The 23,074-nt window shown below is 37.0% G+C and overlaps 1 protein-coding gene and 1 pseudogene across 3 annotated transcripts in view; one reads left to right on the top strand and one right to left on the bottom strand.

The window, feature by feature from the left end:
• Positions 1 to 23,074, top strand: part of ATG5 (autophagy related 5) — a 119,561-nt gene that overhangs the window by 76,595 nt on the left and 19,892 nt on the right. The window lies entirely within an intron of this gene.
• On the bottom strand, positions 13,542 to 15,392 carry LOC112296986 (microtubule-associated protein RP/EB family member 2 pseudogene; annotated as a pseudogene).

Genomic DNA, 23,074 nt, shown 5'->3' with positions numbered 1-23,074 from the left:
TGGTATGCAATCCTTATACCCATGTATAATGTGCATCCTTATTTTCCCCTCAAAAATTTGGGCAAAAACATGTGCATTACGCACGGCAAAATACGTCACTCACATAACGTATTCTTTCTGTTTCAGTTCCCTACTTCTTGACCACTTTCCTTCAAGTTCCTGGACTCAATACCTTGGAATCACTTTTGATCATTTCCTAGAATTGTATGTTGTAATGCAACAGAACCATTTGTATTCATCTCCTTCTTACCATTTGCTCTTTTAGTTCTTGTGAGTTTGATTTTCATAAACACAGCTACATTCCAACTAGATACCATCACATGTTGTTGCCCAAACATGCTTGATGTTTTAGTTTCTTACAATGTTCACTCCTTCTAGGAATAGCCTCTACTCCCAGAATGCTTCTTTTATTCTTTTTAAGATTTTATTTGCTTATTTTTAGAGAGAGGGGAAAGGGAGAGAGCAGGAGGGAGAGAAACATCAATGTGTGGTTGCCTCTTGCATGCCCCTACTGGAGACCTAGCCCACAACCCAGGCATATGCCCTGACTGGGAATTGAACCTGCGACTCTTTGGTTTGCAGGCTGGCACTCAGTCCACTGAGCCACACCAGCCAAAGCTCACAGAATGCTTCTGAACTCACCTCCAATGTCACGGACCCCAAGAAGTCTTTCATGGTTTTTTCATAGGTGCTCCGACTCTTCATACCATGTGGAAACTATTTCTTCTTTCTCTTAACTTTGTGTTAAAACATTTTCTTGTAGCTTTTATTATGGCAAATGTAATTATAGAATATTAGAACCAAAAGAAGCCTTTAGGAATCATCTAATTTACCTTCCTAATTTTAGATATAAGACAACTCACACAAAACTCTTATCCAGGGTTCAACTGGATATTTGGTGGCAGAGATGGGAGTAAAACTTGGGTCTTGTATTTCCAGCTTAGTTATTTTTCTATGTGCAGTATTGTATAATGTAGATATTTCTAAGCTATTTTGCAGTATTATATCATTGATCTGCTGAAATCTATGTCAGTTCTCTGTAAGCTTTCACCTGTGGATTTTTGGAGAACAAGGAACTGTTTCTTTTCTCTCTGTATCTTTATAGATGTTTCTTAGAGACTGTTTTCCTGCTTGAATGAATGAACAAACATATGAATGAATAATACTTTACAGTAGTATGAGTATTCTTTTTAAAAATATTTTATTTAGTCTTAGAGAGATGGGGAGAGAGAAAGAGAGGGAAAGAAACATCAATGTGTGGTTGCCTATTGCCTGCCCCCAACTTGGGACCTGGCCCGCAACCCATGCATGTTCCGTGTCCGGGAATCAAACTGGTGACCCCTTGGTTCTCTGGCCAGCACTCAATCCACTGAGCTACACCAGTCGGGGCATATTAGTATTAATATTCTTAATTTAAAACTCAAATGATACTCCTTACATAGGCTCCTTTTAAAAGAAATTGGTATATTGAGACCTGTAGGGGGCAGCCCAACACAGCAAGTTTTGGTTGTCCTTGCTAAATAAAAATAAGCTAGCCACTTGCTCTGAGACGGTTTTAGATTTAAATTGCTTCCCATGTGAATTTTTGAAAGATGAAAGCAATTATTAATTATTAGCTTATTTGGCAGGTATATTTTTAAGCAATTTTCATGTATAGAAATGGGAACTTTTTGATGCACAGGATTTGCTGCTTTGTTTTTAAAGTGTTGAATGAAAACGAATATTTATTAGAACTCTTTAAAATCTTGCTTTATTTATTAATTTCAAAATAACATAATATGATAGTAAATGTTTTCCTTAATTTATTGCTAGAAAAATAAAAGTAATGCAAAATTATTATCCCAGACTACTACAAATGTTATTAAATGAAATCAGTATTTTTTCCTTGCTAATTTGTTTCACCAAGCTAGGTTAGCGATTTGCAACCAGTGTGTGCAAGAATTTTTAAAATATGCAATATCTGATTATTTAGTCAGGCACTGACCTCTTTTCCTTTAGAGAAAAATATGTCAACAGCCAGTACAACGGTAGCCATCTGGTGTGAATCAATCAAAATTATACCTATTTTTTTGTCAAATTGGCAAAAAATACATTTTTTGGTGTGCCACAGAATTTTAATAATTAGTTTGTGCCATGAAATGAAAAAACTTGAAAGGTGCTGAGCTAGGTCTTTGTTTCATTCAGTGTTTTCAAGATAAAAAATATTGCTGGTAATTATAGACAAACAATAGAAGCACATTTATTGAGTACTTTACTGTGTTCCAGATGTTATTTTAAATATGTTACACGTATTCATTTATTTAATCCTCACTGTTATTCTCTGTGATATACGCTAGTACTGTCCCCATTTTATAGATGGGGTTAATTGAGATAAAGATTGGTTATTGAAACTCGCCCAGGGCCACTCAGCTTAGTAAGTGGACGAGCTGGGATTTAAATCCAGGCAGTATGGGTCCAAAGCCCATACTCTTAATCACTATTCCTTTTGATGTACTGTTAAGTTTGTTGCTTTTAATTTTTACCCCTTTGTATCTTAACTTTCCATTTGAGACTGTTTTCCACTTTCTACAGACACTTCAAACTCCTTGTTACTCCACCCTTTTGGTTGCTTTCTGCCGTTAGTCCTTTTTTTCTCCGAACAGAGAAAATGCATGGACAGAAAGTAAAAACATAACATCCTGCCTTTAGTGTGAAGAGATTGAAACAGATAAGCTAAAGTTATGTGGTTTTGTTTCTCTTCTATTTACAAAATTGTTCTTTTTCTAATTAGCAATTAAGCAATTTTTAGTTATCACATTAAAACATGAACTCTCAAACTTAAAGATAAAATGAACTTTACTCCCCATGTTTAAGCATGTAGTAATGTAGGATAATATTAGAAGCCAGATTAACTTCCCCCACAAAGATACTGTTGATTGTAGTAAGATGCTTAGTGTTTTTTATAGTATTCTAGCATATGTAAAGATTAACCTTACTGTCAGTTACTGGTATGTATTTTCTTTCTCATTCTCTGCTTTTGGTAATTTCACCTACCTCTTTGAGACCATGAGTAGATATAGTAAAAATGAGACGTCTTTCAGTTGGTGAGTTTGATATTTAACACAAGCTCAGGATAAATGTGAGATGGCTTAAAAAGTTATAACTGTTGACTAAAGTGAAAATAGAGCTGTTTATACCTAAGTACTCTAGAGTATTTGTATCACAAAATAAGATCTTAGTATATACCTCTTTTTAAGAAAATATTTTTCAGTTCTGGGCTTATTACTATTTATGAAAGCACCTCACATTGCAGTTAGTGTTTGAGTTTCTACCTGGTGACACAGTGTGTGCCTTCTACCTGCGGACAGTCGACCAGAGTCTTGCTGCTGCTTTAGTGATTGACTCTCAGTCTTCCCATCGTTCCCTAACTTTCCCTGACATGGATGTTAGCTTCCTGATTTACTTCTGGCCTAATGAGGTCTTGGCACTTGCAAGCTTAAGTTTGGTTCCTATATAAAGAATGTTCATGCCTTCAACCCAAATTGGTTTCTTTCGTTACTATCACATTTTTTTTCAGTCTCTTTTCATCTCAGAGAATGCCAACATCCAGAAATGGTTCCCCTTAGCGTGGTCATTTAATGTATTGACAATTTCATGGTGTTAGAAAATTTGCTTAATCATTTATCTATTCCAATAGTGAAAACTACCTTCTGATTTTTTTCTGTCCTTCTCATAAATGATTTTCATATAACATGCCAGAACACACAACACCTGTCTGTTAAGAACAGAATTACTAGGCTTTGCTTCTTAGTAGTGGTTCCTTCTTTTGGGTAAATATGAGAGTTGCATTTGGTCTAATTACTCATACTTTTAAAATAACGGCTTGGTAATAATTTCACGTAGGTAATATATAGGATGATTATTTAGGAATATTGGAAGGAAAAATCAACTAAAAATACAAAAGCCAATATCCTATTCTTTATTTCTGACCTGATCCTGGAAACTTTTGTTTGACATTTCATATTCTGGTATCATACTTTTTGGTGAAGTATGTCTGAGTTGTTGGATCATATTTGGTTTGTTTTGGTTTGTTTTTAATTTTTAAGGTTTTGTGGGGGATTATATAATACTTCTGTTTTTTGATCTATACAGATTGCTTATAATAATAAGACAAATACTAAAGAGATGATATAAATACAGGTATATATGTATTGATATATTGGTATGTGTATTACAATTATATTGATATCACATATAGATATAGATGTTTCTATACATATTTGAAACTCAGATCTTTAGTCAGGGTGCTTCTTTAACAGATTGTGATATATTAAAATGTTAATTCTCTGTTAAGAAATATAGCCTAGTTTAAACATTCAATTGTATTGTCTTACTTTGATGCCTTGGTAGCATTTTACAGAGTACTGTATATCTTGTCTTAAACAGGATGTATCTCTCAAAGGTCTGCTTCAAAAAAGGCTATAAATTTAAAGGAGGGTCAGTGCTGGTTCAAAGAGCCACTGTGTGAGTGTATTGCTGAGGGGGTGTAGGGATGGAGAGAGGTCTCTATTAGTGGAATGATGAGTCTGACCATAATTAAGTTCAGCAGAATTGGATCTACATTTGGAAACCATATTTGAGTAGACCATGTGTCTGCCTTGGGTGTGATCTTTTCATGAAAGTCACCTGTCTGCATGCATATGTTGTGACATAATTACGTACAAAACAAATTAATTAAAATTGTACTAGCTGTGAAATTATGAATTAGTAAGCTGAAGATTTCAAATGATTGAGTTCACTGAGGAGTGATTTGTGTATTAGATATGTGGCTGAGTTAATGTGTACAAAATTTTGAGAAACTAATGTATATTTATTATTTAACTTCATTTAACCATGTTTTATATTATATTAAACTTGGCCTCAAAACATTGTATGGAAATTATATTTGAAATGTAGAAAATTAACATATTTAAAGAAATAGCATGTTTTCAAAACTAAAGACTCAGAAATTCAAGTTAGTGCTTATTAACATTTTGTGTAAATTTCTCAAAGCATAGATAAAAGATATATTGGCTGTTTCTTGTTAAAGGAAAGGATTTCTCCTGCTAGTATAAAATTTTAAGGAAATAATATATTTCAATATCCTTTTAGTCTTCCTTTCCCTTTTTTCTTTTTTCTTCCTTTTTTCCATTTTTCTGGCCCACCTTTTCTCTGCCTTACTAACCTGAAGAGTTTTTTATTACATAGTAAAGCATTTCCTATTTTAATTAAAGTTTTGAAGTTTACTTCTTAAAGCAGAACTTTGCTAAAGGAAAAATACCTCTATTAGCTTACATTTAAAATCCTTTTCATCATGATGAGGGTAATTATCTGTTACTTCTAAGAAGTACACCATAGCTAATTTCTGACTCGGTGAACGTACGTGTTTAAAGTAACTTAGAATCAGCTTGGGACAGTTCTGACGTCTGCTTATGTAATGCACCATTCATACTCTTCACTAGGTGTTCATTTTAGCTACAGATGCTTCATATAAAACAGGGTAGAGTAGCTTTCAAAAGGATCTGCACATCAAAGTGTAACTCACACTCCGGTGTCTACATTGGTTGAGGAATCCTTAATGGGATAGAACTAACAAATTTGCTTTTCTCCCTACCACATTGTCATTTTAAAGTTTCTAGATCTTTGTACTTCCATACCTTCCTAAGCCATGGCACATGTAAATGAACAGTTTTATTACTTTGGAGTGTTTTAACAGTGTTACATTAAATATTATTGTAATTATTCTGTGTAATAAGGAAGGTTTCCTTTAATTGTAATTAATTCTGGGAAATAATGATGCTGTTTTTGAAACAAGTAATATTTCTTTACTTAAGGAACTTTATTGTTCCTTAAATAAAGCACTGTCTTTTAAATTGGTATACCGTACTCTTTCATTTATTTTGTAGTTTGGCTGATAACTATTCATGAGGCCAAGTTTATCATCTTTTAAGACCTGGCTCCTAAGAGGTCTTTAAAATAAGTGCAGTGATTACAGCTTTTAGCCACACTGTATCCTCTTTTGTTAAGGAATTCTTTGGGGCAGAAGGCCTCTTGTTCAGCCCCTCACCGCAGGCTTCTTTTTCTCAGATGGATAAACTGTCACTTAAATTACACAAGAATTAATCTTTGATGTATACAATCCTCTTAAAACCCTATTTACAAATCACCACTTCAGTGTACTAAATAACATATTTATGCCATTTTAAGACTTCTGTTATGAAAAAGAAACTGTAATTGGATCTGCTGTATTGATGATGTTAGATGATCTTGAAATAAAATGCTGTTGGGAGACATCAGCCTCCTTTGAATTCTGTAGACAGTCCTCTCTTTGTATATTGTTTCAAATTTTTTATTTTTTATAGAGGTAGGGATTTGTATTATAAATAATAAAATTCCTAGGATAGGCCATGTAATTAATAATAAAATTGAACTATGATATCACACTGTAAGGCCTGACTGCATTTTAGTACTGTTTCTGTATCATTCCAGATTCTAACTCGTGAATCTGCAAGAGGAAGAGCTCCTCTCACTGCAAAGTCTGCCGTCCTCGTTTTGGTCACAGCAGTGTGGGTGGGAATCAGAACTTCCAAGCTAGTAAGGAAGGAGTAGGATAATGCGGAGTTCCTTTGCTCTCCTGACTGGTAGAGAGGGTTCTGGGAAAGCTCAGAAACAGAAGACATAATGAGCCTACAGTCTGGGCAGCAGTTTATCAATAAAGACATTTTTTAATGATCCAGACACTGAATTTGGTAAGATAGATTACTATTTATTATTAAATTCCGAATCTATTTTAGTAAACCTTCCCTCTTTTAAGCTAGCATTTGTAATTTTAAAACTTTTTGGCTTCATTTTAAGTGTCAGAACGTGAATTTTAAATATGTTCTGCTGAACGATTAAGGCAAAGTTACTTAAATCCCCACAGACAACTTTAAAACTGCCATGATGCTCTACAGCTTCTTAAAGAGAAACCTGCGATGTTTTGGATCGCTAAGGACAGGAGTATTTCTTTCATCCTTATTGTTTGGGAGCTCTTGACTTCCTTCAAAAAATGTTTAAAACATTGAAAATATTTTTTTGAAATATAATCATTGTTTTTTTAAAAAAACGTATGAAACAGACATGTATGATAGTTACAAATCAAACTATGATGACCCTGGGCTATCAACCCAGAAGTGCTCCCCCTACTACCCACACGAGGACTTTTTACTTACATTTACTTTTTAATAACAGCTTTATCGAGGTATAGGTTTGATACCATAAAACTCACCCTTTTAAAGTGTACTGTCATTGATTTTTTTAAAATATGTACAGAGTTGGTGCAACCATCAGTACTATATACAGTAGTTCCTCATTTAATGCATTTGATAGGTTCTGTGACTTTAAGCAAAACTACATATAATAAAACCAATTTTATCCTAGGCTAATTGATACAAAGAAGAATTAAATTCTCCAGCATCTCATTAATAGTATAATGAAACAGTGTTATTCAAGGGCCTGCTCTAATTCCAGAATGAGTTTTATTCCCTCAAAATGAAACCCCATACCCTGTTAGCTGTCACTCCTCATTCTCCCTTTCCTCCATCCCTTGGCAACCACTAATCTACCTTCTAACTCTATGGACTTACCCATTCTGAACATTCTGTGAAAAGGGAGTCTTTAATACATGGCCTTTTATGTTTCACTTCTTTCAAATGCATTATATTTCCATGGTTCATCAATAATGTAGCATATTTCAGTGCATTCATTTTTTTGGCCAAGTAATACTCCATTCTATGGAGAAATCACATTTTGGTTTTCCATTTAAAAACTGATGGACATTTGAATTGTTTCTACCTTTTAGCTATTATGAATAAAGCTGCCATGGATGTTAATACAGAAATTTTTATATGGACATATATTTTCAGTTTTCTTGGGTAGATACTTAGGAGTGGAATTACTAGGTTATTAAAAAAAAAAGAATTACTGTGGTAATTCTTTGTTTAACCTTTTGAGGACCTGCCAGACTGTTTTCCAAAGTTTCTGCACCATTTTGAATTCTCATCAGCAATGTATGAGGGTTCCGATTTGTCCACATTCTTGCCAGTATTGTTATTTTTCTCTTATTTTAAAAAGTTATTTATTTATTTATTTATAGAGAAGGGGCAGGGGGCAAAGAAAGAGAGGGAGAGAAACAGCAGTGTGTGAGAGATATGTCAATCAGTTGTCTCGCACTTGCCCCTACTGGAGACCTGGCCTGAAACCCAGGCATGAGCCCTGACTGGGAATCAAACCAGCAATCCTTTGGTTTGCAGGCTGGCACTCAGGCCACTTAGCCACACCAGCCAGGGCTATTTTCTGTCATTTTAATTATAGCCATCTTAGTGGACATGAAGGGGCATATCATTTTGGTTTTGATTGTACTTCCCTAATTATTAATTAAACATCTTTTCATGGGCTTACTAGCCATTTTTACATCATCTTAGGAGAAATATCTTTAATTCCTATGCTCATTTTTTAAATTGTATTGTCTTTCTATTATTAACTTGTAAAAGTGCTTTATATATTCTGGATACTATTCTCTTATTAGGTATATGATTTACAAATATTTTCTCCCATACTGTAAATTTCCAGCTTTTCTTGATGGTGTCCTTTGAAATACAAAAATGTTTCATTTTATGAAGTTCTGTTCTTTTTGTTCTTGTTTTTGTTGCTTGTGATTTTGGGTTTTCATATCTAAGAAACCATTGCCAAATCCAAGTCCATTTATTTGTGTCCGAAACAGTTATCAACACTCCCATGTTACACATTTTATTTAGCGTTCACTGTAAAACCCACAGACCTTGCCCAGAGGGCTGGGAATCTCTGTAGAACTTCTTTACATCCTGAGCTGGATTTAGAAACATTTTTTTCTGGTGGATGAGACACTTGACTGCACATCAAGAGAACAGAATTTGAATTCTGAGAATTCTGAGGTCATCATGACCTCCTTTACTCAGATGTTTCTTCTTGCTACTTTGATTTATTTGTACATTTTTAAAGTACTGCTTAATTATTTTATATAAGTATACTTACATAAAGATAGAAATCGCCCCTATATAAAAGTGTCATTTGATTCTTCAATAGAAAACAGTTTATTAATTAATTACACTACTCTTGTATTAGCCTACCTTTTTAGTGTGGCTTTGGAAAAATTAGCAAAGACATTTTAAAGCTCTCATGGACAATGAAGTTTAAACTGATTCCCTTGTTATAATTTTGAAATCTTTTTGAAGAAACCTTAGAAAAAGTTAGATAATTATTGCTAAAAACATCAATATAGCATTTATGTCGGAAGCTACTCATTTGGCCGCTCTACTAATAATTTCATATAAAAAATCTAAAGTGATGTATCTTGTTTTATAATTTGTCTATAATTTATAAACAGCACCAAGTCGATCTCAGCCTTGACCAAAAGGAAAAGGGTGCTTCCCTGTAACACATTTTATTCAATGAGAGGATATGAAGACGATACAAACTGTTGCCTGTATTTGAAGAAAATTTGCCTTAACTATTTATGCGACAAAATACATTTGGCATTGTCTAGACCGAATTACAATAAATATAACAATTTAAATAAGACAAAACATAAACTTCAAACCAGATGTGTGGATATAATTCTGGTGGGTGCTTTCATTTAATCATAGTCTCAATTAAAATACTGCTGCTTTGAGGATTAAGTGTCCCTGACTAGAATAATGACAGCTTTTCAAATGTTAATTATTATTTTTTTGCGTTGTCGGGAATATTAAAAGTGGACTTCAGGCTCTGGTAGTGCAACTACAGAAAGTGCTTATTTTCAAGCCTCCTATGTCCCTACATAAAGAATAGAAGTAGTCTGATTAAGTGGCACAGACTCCCCACCCTGCTCCCCTCTGTTTCCCCACTTCCCACAACCAAAAGGACTGTTTACTGTAAAGGTCTAAAAGCATTCATTTGAAAATGGTCTGTTCTTTTTATTTAATGAGGTATTGTAATTGTGTATATTCTTAAGCTAATTTTAATATGAGGCTTCTTTTGAATAGCATGTGGTGCAGAATTGGACATGCATGAATATATCTTAGACCAAATGTGCATGTGACAGTTTGAAGCGCGTATCATGTGTCTGTTGGTAAAGTCTGGGAGCATATCCTGTGTAAACCCCTGTTTTTATTTGTGCCACGTATTTATTCTAATTAACAAGACTTCAGAGGGAACCGGTGGTTCGATACCAATTTTTTTTCATTCTCTTTGTTAGTGGTTCCACACTCAACCGAGGTTTAAAACGGAGGAATGAAAAGAACTAATCATTGTTAAGCACCTGTTGTATAAGATGATTTATGGATCTCCTCTTACTTAATGGTCACAGCACTCTTTTAAAGATATATATTTTGCCCACTTTTCAGATTCAGAAACAGACTCCCAAAGATTGATGTAATTTGCCATAGTTCACAGTCAGTTGTGTTGTAAGTTGGGATTCCAACCAAGCCTTTCTTAATCCCCCACTGCATTTGACATTACAAGGTCTATATTGCTAAACTCTGAGCCCCCTTTTCTTCCCTTATCCACTAATTTCTCACAGGCACCATTATATTCCAGCTGCCCTCTGAATACTTTAGTAAGGAGGGGGCTCGTGAAAGGGAAGGATTGGTGCTGAACTATGCCTGAAAGACCTTATCTCTTTCTCTGTTTTAAAAAATATTATCTATTTTAAGTTGCAATCTTGAAGACCTTCTTTCTATATTCCCTCCTTTGTTTTCATCCTCTTTTGAAACTCCCTACTGTTTTAATACATTACATTCTACCATACTTAGCACGTTTTACTTTGTACCTACTGGTACAGGATGTTTTACTTTGGACCTACAGGTACATCTTCCTCTCTTAGAAAATGAAATTATATAGCCAGTTTTGATTTTGGCAAGTTTATTTTCGGTTTTGTTCTAGCTACCAAAAAGTCCAGAATTAAATTTTGTGCTTGAGATTCTGGGAGAGTGTGTGGGTGTGTGCGTGTGTGTGTGTGCGTGAGTGCATGCGCTCACTTGGGCTTTTAAATTTTCTCTTTGTGCTTTGTACATATTTCTGTTATAACTGAACACTGTATGGCAATTATTTGTTTATGTGTGCTTTTCTCATCCTGTATCCCCTAAGCGTAGTGGTAACCTAGAAACTGCTCAATAAGTGTTTAATGAATAGAGATTTATGATACAACTTACCCCTGCCCTCTCTGGTCATTAGTCAGAGGCCCTGAGCCGGGATACTACTATTGGGATAATTCTTTTTGTCGTTGTTGTTTTGTAATGGCTGGACTCTTGAGTGCTGTGCTCTTTGGGGGATGGAAGGCAGCTGTAAGAACTGTGCCTAGTTGCAGAGACCACAGGGCTTGGCTAGACTAGCCAAGAATTTATGAAATCAGCCCTAACACAAAATAGGAAGTAGGAAGTGAATCTAAGAAGTGAAGCCAAAGATGAGAGCTGGAGTGCTGCCAAGGGAGTGGGATGGAACCATGGTCCAGAAAGTAAGAAGAAACTGGGAGGTTTGGGAACAGGCTGGGAAGCAGAGGGAATATGAAAGGATGTGGTTCTGGATGGCGGCTGTGAACACTTAGAGAGTGGGACTAATTTTTAAGTTGCTAGATTAAAGGAGCTACTTAGGGCTGGTCAGAGAGCTTTGTGAGGGCAGAAACTCTCATTTTTTGCTGAGTACCTCTAATGAGTTCTTGATACAATAAAAGAGATGGATTAAAGTAAGAACAAACAAATGAATAAATCAACGAATGACACCAGTCTATTTTCAAGTCACATCATTTATCCACGTCTCTTATATCTATTCTCTCCATTTTCTTTGCCACCATCCAAGTTGATATCCTCAATATTTCTCGAGCAAACTAAAGGGACTCCCCAATTCTCTGGTCTCTCACCAATTCCAATTCATATTATAGACTGCAGTAGGATTAGTCCTCTTTAAAAATTTTTTCAATTTGTTGAAACAAAAACACAGTTTACCTATCCCTCCCCAACCGCCATTCTATTGTATCTATGAGCTTGGTTGTTTGTCTATTTTTGTTTTAACACAGACTATATGTGTGTTAATAGTTTTTGTTATTATTTGCATGTCTTTGTCATAAGAAATCTCAAATATATTTTTTAGCATAAATAAAATAGCCGTTGCAATTTATGTATTTTTATATCATTGTAATGCCTGTCACCACTATTAGTGGAATATCAGCACTATGTTATTCTCAAAAGTAAAGTATTGTGGTTTCGTTCTCTTTAACAAGGATCTGTAAGAAAAGTTTTACTGGTATTCATGATTGCCACCACTTTAGTATTAATGAAGCTTTTCCTATTTATTATATAAAACTTTTCAAATATAATAAATTTAGTTCATTAATTTAAAATTGTGTGGCAAGTGAAAATACACTGATTTTTGATAGCCCTGTAATTGGTGGGATTTTTAATATTGGAGGTAGCGTTTGTTGGTGGGCGGCATGCTTACAGTTATTTATGGGTTACTAGACTTGTACATTGTAAAATCTAGTTTTTCTAAGGCCTTTCAGTTCAATTATGCTAGTTATAAATATAGTAATTTTTATAGAACAGTGAGAGCAATCTTTTTCACTTCTTGATATTCCTTAATTCATTCCTTTTCCAGATTTAATTCTTCTAAAACACATAGTACTAGTTATCTAATGAAGTAAATCTATTTACTTTCTTTAATGATAAATAAATAGATATTGATAATTCCAGTTACAGTTCAGTATAGCTGATTTTTAAAAAAAAAAAAAATACTTACAGTCCTGGCAGGGTGGCTTAGTTGGTTAGAGCAACTTCCCAAACAGCGAAAGGTCACGGGTTCAGTTCTACCTAGGTCATGGATTCCCTAGTCAGGATGCGTACGGGAGGCAACCAATTGATGTTTCTCCCTCTCCCTCCCTCTCTAAAATCAGTAAACATATCCTCAGGTGAGTAAAAAAATTAAAAACACCTACAAATCTAGCAAGTGAATTCTTTGATATACTTAAGCAACTCTTGGGAATTAAATAAATTTTGCTTATAAAAGTAGTAAATCCTATTTCATAAGACTTAAAAAGCAAAGCATACACACAATAGCTGATCACATCAAAACTTACTGCTACGCCTAAAAAAATACAACATATGTAGAGTATCAATGTATTTGTTTCTTCAGTCCAACCAAGAACCGAATGCCTATCTAAGGCTCACTGGAGTAAATGATGTTATGGGTTCAGTTTACAGTGGTGCAAGACATTGGTTGGAGCTCCTGAACCTGGGTACTACTCCTGGGATGATTCCATCCAAACTGTTTAACAACCTGGGCCCCTATCACCAGGTTTTGCCTGCTGTGTCAATAGGAGGCACAACCACCACCACACACGCTCACGCAACCTTCCCCCACCTTTCAGTTAGGCCATTTGCAAGTTTCACAACCCAGAGAGTCATCACGCATCTACTGGGCATCTTTAAGTTTGCATCCTTTCTGAATTTTTAAGTTTTTATCTTTCATAACTATTTTTCTTTGTTCCAGTTTATTATTTTACCAAATTTGTGATCAAAGGTTAGACTTGCAAACATTAAAGCACTACAAATGTGCGTGAGGTTCAGTGACACAGGGTTGAGAAATGCCAATATAAACACCATGTATCAAATTACCATTGTTTTACACCAGGATAAAAAGAGAGTGTTGGTAGTGGTCACAGGGTGGGGAGAGTAGTTGTAGAAAGAAATGAAGAGAGCAGAACCCATCTCGCGCAGCCGTGTGGTGAAGTTGAAGGTGTGTGACCCCATGATCTCTCTCAGGTCCGCCGCCAGATAGCCGACTGCTCTGTCTTGGCAAAGGAAATGGGGCCGAGTGCAGTGGCCGGCATGTGTGTGGGACAGTGCATTGTTGTTACTGGCGGACTAGGAACAGCTGGTTTCTGTTGAGCTTGACGCCTCATGTGTTCCAATTCTCCAGAAGAAAAGTTCTCACACAAAATGGAAGTGTCAAGAGCTGCCAAGATGGGTCAGTAGTCTTCACGCTGCTGGGGCTGCTGTGCGTGGGCGTGTTCCTCTGCTTCAGGCTCTTTGGGGTGACCCCCGCGCTCATCTGAGGCGGTAGAGAGCTTCCACTAGTCGCTGCATGAGGTCGTTGTTTTCCTGCCCCTGCTCTTGCTCTTGGCAGAGTAGCTCAATCTTTCTCAACTTTGTGAAGTAGAAATCCCTTTCCTTCTCCGCACCTTCAAGGGCAAGTTTTAATGAATAGACTTGTTCATTAAGCTGTATCACCTGTGTTCCCAAATCTTTATACTGTTTGGATGCTGAGCTGCTGGATGAAGCTCTTTTGGCTGACGAGGGACAAGAAGGTGTGGATCCTGGTTTATATGCTGGACGTGATTAAGCTGTGCCTGCTGTTGGGTTGTTTGCACTGTGGGGGAGCTTGCATGGTGAGTCTTTTTTGGCAGGTTGAAGATCTGTTTGCCAGGGTCGGGGGGAGGGATTGCATCTTGCCCTTGTCGTGCTTTACAGGATCGTTCTCCTTCCCATTTTAGCATCACAGAATTTCTTAAACCACTGAATGAAGTCCAGGTTGTCCTAGAAACGTCCTTTCACTAGCTTCTCCACTAGAATTCCCTTATTAACATTCATTCTCTTAAATGATGCTTGCAGAAGTTTAAAATTGTGAATATACTCAGGCTCCAACTTTGCTTGAAATGCTCCAACTTTGCCTGAAATTTTACTTTCTTCAAACTAGTGCAATCTGGAAAGAGCATGTCCTGGCAATAGGCCACTCCTGAACAAACCTGTTCCACTTTTGTGTAGTTTAAAAATACTGTCATTAACTGATGCCATGACGTCATGTCTGCTCATAGTCTCTTGGGTTATCGAGGTAGAATACACATTGTCCACCATTCCCCACCTGTAGGAACACTCCCCATGCACCTTGTGCTTCCAGAAAAGAATGATGCTCCCCTCATCCTGGACAATGTTCTTGCCATTTGGGGACAGGGTTTGCGGAGGAAGAGAACAAACTGCTGTTGGCTGGCTGGGGAGGAAAGGGGCTGCGTCTTGCCTTCCTACTCGCCTGCTCCCCACACAGACCTTGCCTGCTGCCTGCTTTTGAGCTCCCTTCTCCCGGCTCAGGCTCCCACCCTGCCCTCCTTCATAACGTTTAATCACTTTGTTTCAGTGAGTAGCATCCCCCTTTACTATCAGATGTGACTGTTCCTCCTCTTCATGGTCATTGACCCCATGGTCAATGAGCAGGATATATATACCCTTCTAGCTAAAAATTGTTATTTTTTAACAAAAACTGCATTTCTAATTCATATTTTATGTTGATACAATATATGTGACCAAAACAACAAAATTAGTACTGATATTATGTAGTGACAGGGTGACTTCAAAATGAGTATAGTATCTTCTTAAAATCTTCCATGTTTTGTATTACAACTCAATACAAAATACATACTAGTATTTCATGAATCTTTATGGAGTGTCAAGTCACATTTAATAAGAACAGTAACGATACTCACTGAGCATTTACTGCCTGCTAGACTTTGTTCTAAATGCTTTATATGGATTAACATATAATCTTTACATACAATTGTAACAAATAATGCAGGATGATCTGTATACCCTGTCTCAGTTTCCCTCATTGGTGGCATCATCTGTAACCATAGCACATCCTACCCAGGAAATCGACGTTAATACAGTCCACAAACCTTACGCATACTTCATTAGTTTTGTTCCATCACAAAGGCTACCCTTTTATAGCCACAGCTACCCATCTTGCCTACCTCATTTCCCAATCACCCTAACCTCTGACAACCACTAATTTGTTCATTTCTAAAATTTTGTCATTTTACTAATATTATGTAAATAGAATCATACAGTGTATAACTTTGAGTTCGGGTTTTTTTATGCAACATAATTCTCTTGAGCTCCATACAAGTTGTTGCATGTATTAGTAAGTATTAAAATTATTGTTGCTGAGTAGTATTTCATGGTATGAATGTACCACAGATAGTTTAACCATTCACCTATTGAATGACATTGGGATTATTTCCAGTGTTTGATATTATGAGTAAAGCTGATAGGAACATATATGTACAAGTTTGGAGAGTTTTTTATTGGTTTTTATTTTTGAGAACATAAACTTGCATTTCTCTGGGAATACTCAGAAGTACAATTGCTAGTAAATTCATGTTTATTTGTGTAAGAAACTACCATATTCTTTCTGGAGGGACTGTACCATTTTACAGTTGTACCAGCTGTATCAGCTGTATCACTAAACTACTTCCTCCAGCCCTGGCTGGTGCGGCTGAGTGAGTGAGCACCAGTATGTGAACTGAAAGGTCGCCGGTTCCATCCTTGGTCAGGGCACATGCCTCGGTTACAGGCCAGGTCCCCAGCTGGGGGTGTGTAAGAGGCAGCCGATTGAGTTTCTCTCCCTCTCTCCCTCCCTCCCTCTATAAATTAACTAATTCTTTTTAAAAAATTTAAATTACTTTTTACATATGCTCCCCACCATTTGGTGTTACTGCAATTATTTAATTTTAGACATACTGGTAGGTGTGTAGTGATACTGCATTGTTGTTTTAATTTGTATTTTTTAATGGCTTATGATGTGTCAATTTTTTATGTGCTTATTTGCCATCTATATCCTCTTTGGTGAAATGTCTGTCATTTGCCCATTTTTTTAAATGTAAATCATTGTTTTTAGTTTTCAATTACAGTTGATATAGTGGGTTGGCCAAAAAGTCTGTGTGGTTTTTTTCATAAAATAAAAGACACATTTTTCATTTTCACCAATAACTTTATTGATTTGGATATTTTGAGTATGTCGGCTGTTCCCACTTGGTATAATGTTGATTGTTCTTAGTTAATGTCTCAGTTTGATTGCTGTCAACTTCAGCTGGTCATCCTGACTGTGGAGCATCGTCCAGCGAGAAATCTCCAGCACAAAATTTCACAAACCACTTCTGACACATTGGATCAGTCATAGCACCTTCTCCATACACGGCATAAATCTTTTTTGCATTTCAGTTGCATTTTTACCTTTTTTGAAGTTATTAATAAAGCATATGCCAAAAATGTGTATCTTCTTCCATCTTCAATATTAAAATGGCTACACCAAAATTTGCAAATTTTGTTATTTTTAAATGCACACTGATATGACAGCCATCACAATACAATCTGACAAAATTGTTCAAATGAAGTTAACTATAACTAAGCACTGCTAAAGCCATCTTACAGGAAAAACCAACAACCCTTTTGGCCAACCCAGTACAATAGTAGTTTCAGGTGTACATGTCAGTGATTAGACACTATATAATTTACTAAGGGATCATCTCTATAACCCTCATACCCCTGTGACACCATACAGTTATTAGAATATCATCGACTGTGTTCTGTATGCTGCACTTTACATTACCGTACAAGCAATTTGTACTTCTTAACCCCTTTACCTTTTTCACTCATTCCCCTAACACCCCTCCCATCTGGCAGCAGTCATAATGACCTCTGTATCTGTGTTCTGCTTGTTCACTTATTTGATTTTTAGTTTCAGTTGTTGATAGATATATATTTATTGCCATTTTATTGTGCATATTTTTATTTTTTTTTCCTTCTTCCAGAAGACTCTTTAATATTTCATGCAATACAGATTTGATAGTGATAAACTCCTTTGGGTTTTTCTCGTCTGTAAAGCTCTTTATGTCCTTCTGATCTAAATGATGGAGTAATCTTGGTTATAGGTCCTTTTTTTTTCATGACTTTGAATATTTCTTGCCACTCCCTTCTGGCGTGCAAAGTTTCTCTTGAAAAATCAGCCGACAAATCTTATGGGAGCTACCAAGCGGGTAAACTAACTGCTTTTCCAGTGATGCTTTAAGATTCTCTCTTTGTCTTTAACCTTTTGCATTTTAACTATGATGTGTCTTGATGTGGGTCTCTTTCAATGTTCATCTTGTTTGGGGCCCTCTGAGCTTCCTGGACTTATATGTCTATTTCCTTTACCAGGTTAGGGAAGTTTTCTGTCACTGTTTTTTCAAATAGGTTTTCAGTTTCTTGTTTTCTCTCTTCTTCCCACACCCTATGATGCAGATGTTGATATGCTTGAAGTTGTCCCCGAGTTTCCTCAGTTCTTTTGGATCTTTTCTTCTTTTTGTTGTTCTGATTGGATGCTTTTTGCTTCCTTATATTCCAGATCTCTGATTTGGTCCTTGGTTTCATCCACTCTGCTGTTGATTTTCTGTAAATCATTCCTTTCAGTTAGTGTATCTTTCATTTCTGAGTGGTTCTTTTTTATGGTTTCCGTGTCCTTTTTTATGCTGTTAAAGTTCTCACTGCATTCATTGAGCCTCCTTACAAACAGTGTTTTGAACTCTGCACCTGATAGACTGCTGGACTCCATTTTGTTTAGTTCTTTTTGTAGAGTATTGTTCTATTTCATTTGGAGCATGTTTCTTTGTCTCATTTTTGCAGCCTCCCTGTGTGTGTTTTTATGTATTAGGTAGAGCTGCTCTAGCTTCTTGGCTTGGTAGAGCGGTCTGATGTAGTAGGTGTTCTGTAGTGGCACAGCCTCTGCAGTCACCTGAGCTGGGCACTCCTAGGGCACCCCCACACATGCGGGCTGTGTGCACCCTCCTGTTGTAGTTGAGCCTTGATTGCTGTTTGCATATCAATGGTAGGGATTTATCCCCAGGCCAATCGGCTTGCAAGGACTGTCTCTGACCACTGACCTCTGACCGCCATGGAAAATCAGCTGTGCAGGGGGCTCACCTCATTGAGCAGGACTTAGGTCAGTGGGTCTCTGGTGCCCACTGCCTCCATCCCTTGAGTGTGTCACTTGTGGAGATAGTTGGGTGGTGTTTCGACGTGGTCTGAAGATATCTACCTGGTACTCTGGTTCTGGGGCCTCCTGTGGAGTGCAGGCCAAGGTCAACTGCCTCCTTTCTTTTGCCCAAGGACACCTGGTTTGAGCTATAGAGTGATCTGCAGCAGGTTGCTACTCGTGCTGGTCTTGGAGGTGCCCAGGCAAGGCCAAGCTGAGAACCAAGGCCAGTTGCTGCTAGTGTCAGGCCTGGGGCCACTTACTGTGAGGTATGGGGTATGCCGAGGCCAGATACTGCTTGTTTGAGAGATTTTAGGGCAATCTGAAGCATGAGCCAAGACAGGCCATTTGTATGGAAAAGTCACTGGAAACAGCTTGGGTAGGCCCACAAGCTGGTTGGGGCAGGGTCTCAGGGAATCACCAGGGCAGAGCAAACAGTGATAGCCAGGTCAATAGAGTCTGAGATACAGTACCTGCTGGCCAGCCAGCTCTGGGAGGGGGTACTCAGAACAGGAACAATGTTCCCTGTCAGCACTTCTGTCTGGGAGAAAGCTGTTCCCCCAGCTCTCGCCCTGATGCCAGACTCTTTAGTTCCCCCCAATATGTCCCTGGTGTCTTTTGAGTTGCTGTCCCAGCGCTAGAGCTCAGAGAGGGAGTCTGTGTAAGTCCATGCACAGACCCTTTGAGAGGATCTGCCTAGGACTCTAGAATCCCTTCATCTCACTGAGCCACAATCCCTGCTGGATTTTACAGCCAGAAGGTATGGGGACTTGTCTTCCTGGAACTGTGGGCTGGGGGGCCTGACATAAGGCTGGGACCATTTGCTCCTCAGGGAGGACCTCTGCAGCCAAGATATCCCTCCCAATTATTATCTGCCACACATGGGTGTGGGGCCAGCACCTTCTACCAGTCTCAGTGTGGCTGGTCCTTTAAATCCCTAGTAGTAGGGCTTCCATTCAGCTAATTTCCGGAATTCTGAACGATGGTTGTTCTGTACTTTAGTTGTAATTTTGATGTATTTGTGAGAGGATACGAGTATTGCCTTTACTTACACCACCATCTTGACCAAACGTCCATGCTCTTTTGCCCATTTTGGAACCAAATTCTTTGCTTGTTTTTTTTTTTTTTTACTGTTGCATTTTTAGAATTTTTTATACGTCTATGTGGTTTACAGATATTCTCTCCCAGTCTGTGGCTTATCTTTTCATCATCGTCACAGGATCTTTTGCAGAGCAGAAGGGTTTTTTTTTTTTTTTTTTTTTTTTTTTGGATGAGGTCCATTTTATCAATATTTCCTTTTATAAATTTAGCTCTGGCTGGTAATTTCTACAGTAGTTTTAAATTTAGTCGTAAAATGACTGCCTTCTTTTCTCTTGCCATACCAAAATACATTAGCAACATAAACTGAATTGCATACAGACAAGGGAACTTAGAGAAAATAGGTTGAAAGTAAAAGCAAATAAAATGTCTGCTAAGTTGGGATGGTATTAAGTTAAAACATCCATTACAACATTAAAACTGTTAATCATGGTGATGGTGATCTGTGTGTTAGGACATGTGTGTAAGTCATGTGTAGCATGATTTTGCTGTGCATGTCTTTTACCTCAGAAACTCTGTGATGTAGATATTGCCTCCATTTATATTCATGCATAGATGTGTGTGTGTGTGTGTGTGTGTGTGTGTGTGAGAGAGTGTGTGAGTGTGTGTGATCATTTCTGTTTTACAGTTGAGGAAACTGAGGTTCAGGAATGTTAGATAATTGTGCTTATGGTCCCATAATAAATGACAGAACCTGGACTTGAAGTCAGTGTGCTTGGCTGCAAAGCCTATGCTCTTTAATAACTGCCGTGTATTCTTTGTTACTTTATGTATCTTATGTAACTCATGAGAATCAGAGTTGACCTTAGTGATGTGGCTGTGCTTGTTACTCTTTAAGTTCATACATTGTGTGCTACAGTAAGTCAGCATTTTTTTGATTTGTCGACTTTGGCTAATCTATTTGTACTGGCAATAGATCTTTTCTCTTTATTTTATTTCCTAGGTATAAAATTGATATCACCATTAGCCTGCATTGATTTGTACTTGTAGCACACATCCATAAGAATTGGTGTCACTCTTGAACTGTCAGTTTACGAAAATGTGTTTAAGGTTTACCGAATGTTACAAATTTAACTTAAGACAAATTTGGTTCTGTTTAATGTAGTTCCAATATCAACATAACTTTTCCATATAGGAAAAAGTTATTTCATTGGTGAGGGTGCATGACCAAAGGAGAGAAGGGGAGCAGCCAGCCAGTAGCACCCCAATTTTATATTCCATTTGGTATATTTAAGAAATGACTAACATTTTTTAAAAGTAACAAGGGCAGTTTCAAAGATGACTTTACCAAGTCATATTATTTCTCATGAGAGAGTAATGCTGTTTCTTGGAAGTCGCTGAAGTAGTTTGCATATTTACAAATAAATGGCTAGATTAAGTAAGCATTGGCTATATTCCTGTTATAGTGACTTTGTTGCCTGAAAGACTAAGATTCACATTACTATTGTCATTGTTAGCATTGTCTGGTTTCATGTATACTAAATCAAAACTTAAAGAATTCGTGTCTTTCTGTATTTTTAAAATTCTTGCTATATTCAAAAGGAAGATAGCTTTTAAATACTTTCTGGCATAATTTAGTCTTCTCTAACTCCAATTTAGGTGTAATGAAATTTGTTGAGAAATTTGCATGAATTTACCCTCCATTCCCGTTGCTCCTGAGCACCTCTGTGACTTGAATGCGTGATCTGTCTTGGCAGGGTTTTGTTTCAGGGGCGACTCTCCAAACTGAGTGTTTTCCATATTTCACGTGACTTACTCAGATACCTGTGTACACTTTTCTAGAATAATAGATTTTTAAAAATAAGAATATAAGTTTTAAAGGCACGCTAATCAGTATTAAACAAAATGTTTATTAGATTTTGGGGGTATTTGGATCTTCATCTTTTAAAACAAAGTTTTTGTTGAATGAGAAGCAGCACTTTCCTTTCTTGGGAGTCTTCTTGGTTACCATCCTACAGAACTTACTTAGGATATGTTACTAGTACTTCCCTGCTCCCCTAAAGCAAATAGCATCATTATGAAGATTATCAGACCTTTCTGATAACCTCTCAGACTTGGGAGAGCGTAGAAAAACAAATTCAGAGGAACTACAGGCCATTTGTCTAGGAGTGGAGGTAGAGGAGAACTTGCTTTTAATAATGTAGCCAAGATTAGTTGACTTTTCCAGTTTGGCATATTGTTTTATTATATATTTCACTATTATAATTACTATGTATTATAATTACAGTCATATATCTCACAATTTGTCATTAAGTAGGGGGCAGTTGAATCTTGAAAAGATTTCTTTGACTTTGACTAAAAACCTTGGTATTTTCAGATCAGACTAAGGATAATACATTTTATCTTTTTTTTTTTTTTAACCAGGGGTGCAGTCCTGCCCCTCCTTTCCCCTGACACAGTCCCGGTTGTCATCACGTAGGCTTGCACTGTTCACACAGCCTCTCCCCGCCATCCTGATGCTACCTCTTAACCAAGTCATTGTAGACAGCGCTGCTTTCCATTAACCTTCAGGGGAAAGCCTCTTTCATCGCGTCACTTCCTTTGCTAAAAAGTCTTAAAAGCCTCTTCATTGCTTGGAAGATAGAAAGCTCTAAGTGGGTGGTGGCTATTTTAAATTATTACTACAGGCCCCTATTCATATCCTCCTCCTCTGAAGTCCCCCAACCTTTATTATCTTCACTTAGTTAGTCCTTGACTGTGCATGGTATTGTTCTGTTTCATCTGTGTGACAAGAACGAGCTTCCTAAGTTAAAGTATATCAATCATACTTTTAAAAAATAGAATTCAGTTATTGCAGTGAATTGTATTATATTCAGTATATGTCAATGATCAAGGGTTTCATTTTCTAAATTTTTTTCCTACTTGCCACAACACTCAAATGTATTATTGAAATGTCAGTGTTAACATTACATACCCACCGAATGCATAGTGTGCAGCTGGGGAAGGCAGCTCCCGTGCTTACACCATGCCTCTTTCTGCTTACATTTCAGTTGTGTCTGCACTTAAAACCAGGTTGTGTTTTTACCAAATTTCTATCAGTTATGTCAAAGAAGTTGAGATATACCTCTATGCTAAAGACAAAACAACAAAATTTTCTGTAATGGCTACATAGTTGAGATCATTTTCCTATAAA

Source organism: Desmodus rotundus, chromosome 11, assembly GCF_022682495.2.
Source record: "Desmodus rotundus isolate HL8 chromosome 11, HLdesRot8A.1, whole genome shotgun sequence".
NCBI classification, from domain to species: Eukaryota; Metazoa; Chordata; class Mammalia; order Chiroptera; family Phyllostomidae; genus Desmodus; species Desmodus rotundus.
Note: the sequence above shows the minus strand (reverse complement) of the source record. Positions and strands in the feature narration are given on the sequence as shown.